Here is a 1,641-nt window from a genome sequence, read left to right as displayed (position 1 = left end):
TTAAACTCATGGCTCTATCATTTTAATCATTGTTATAAGCACTTAAAATAATATTGAGATATTGGGTTATTGAGTAATGAAGTATTGAGTGAACCATTGAATATTGAATAGCTACTATATAAATAATTATATGAGTTATGGTTAAGTGGTACTTTTAGTCTCCCTACTCATTGTTTCTTTCTCCATTCTTACCCTAATGGCTATTCGATCTCACCCAAATGTTACCAGTCTTTCAGGTCCTGTTCAACCCCATCTACTTAACCAAGTCATCAGTAATTATGAGGTCTTCCTATAAATTTCTAACACTTACTGTCTCAACCTGTCATTTAAAAATAATTATATACAGTTTTCTGATGCCTTTTCTAGTATTTAAATTTTGACATACATATTCTGTCACTGTGCATAATTAATTTCTGTAAGAGCAAGTGTTTTTTATTAGCATGGTATTCACTGTTCAAAGTATTGAATTAATAATTAACAACTCTTCTAATAGTGGTCTGTTAGACAGATTTCCACTCTCATTTCATTTCTATAACTGCATTGAAAAACATACTTGCCATTGTTATAGCATTTTTGACATTGTGAAAAAAGTAAAAAATTCTGTTTTGAGAACATGTTAGTAAATATTGTAAAAGATGCACATTTGCTCTTCTTCTGGTTGGCTAAAATTATAATGCACATTACTTCTCTATGACAAGTTTTAAACCTGCATGTTAAAATGTGGCAATCTTTTCCAACTTTGAATGCTATTTGCAATCTGGATAATTACATGCCCTTTAGAAAGTACTTGATCAGGTGTCTAACTAAATATTTCATAAAGGTTAAAATTTTCCCCTAAAAGAGAGAATATGCCTTAAACTCTTGGAGGACTTGTGTTTGGCATAATCTTTGCAAGTCCATTACTCAGAAGGCATCTACATGGGATAACTTCTGCCTTTACCAGTGACTCCCAATACATTGCAGCCATCAAATCTATGAGACACTATAGTTTATGAGGTAGATGAGATGGACTCTTTGTGATAAGCATGTCAGAGTACAGATTTTCACACTATCTTTTTCTTTCACTTAACAAACATATCAATCCAGGGAATAGATGGATGCATTAAAAAGGATAACCTAGGGTTTATTTAAATCCATTAAGCCCTGGCTGGTGTGGCTCAGTGGATTGAGTGCCGGCCTGTGGACCAAAAGGTTGACATTTTGATTTCTGGTCAGGCACATGCCTGGGTTGCAGGCCAGGTGCCCAGTTGCAGGTGTGTGAGAGGCAAGCACACACTGATGTTTCCCTCCCTCTCTTTCTCCCCCTTCCCCCCTCTCTAAAAATAAATAAGTAAAATATTTAAATCTATTAAATGTTAATATTTTCAATGCTGGTATCTGAACTCTCATTAGTAATTACATTAGTGCAGCACATCTCACAGCAGACTGTATGATATATGGTGCAGGCAGAGTCATTGTGAATCCTTGCCCAAGGCTACCACTAGGTAAATATTAGAGGGACCATGCTCCAAAGAATCTAGGCGATAAAGTGTTAGAAGTTGATGACGGCACTATAGTCGTGAATCCGGTCTCTACTTGGGGATAAGAACAGTGACAGGTGCTGTGTGTTTCCAAACTATATTTCTTTTGGCACTCATTGCC

The sequence above is a fragment of the Artibeus jamaicensis genome, unplaced genomic scaffold (genome assembly GCF_021234435.1).
Source record: "Artibeus jamaicensis isolate MK-2021 breed Jamaican fruit bat unplaced genomic scaffold, CSHL_Jam_final contig_908, whole genome shotgun sequence".
Taxonomy (NCBI): Eukaryota; Metazoa; Chordata; class Mammalia; order Chiroptera; family Phyllostomidae; genus Artibeus; species Artibeus jamaicensis.
Note: the sequence above shows the minus strand (reverse complement) of the source record.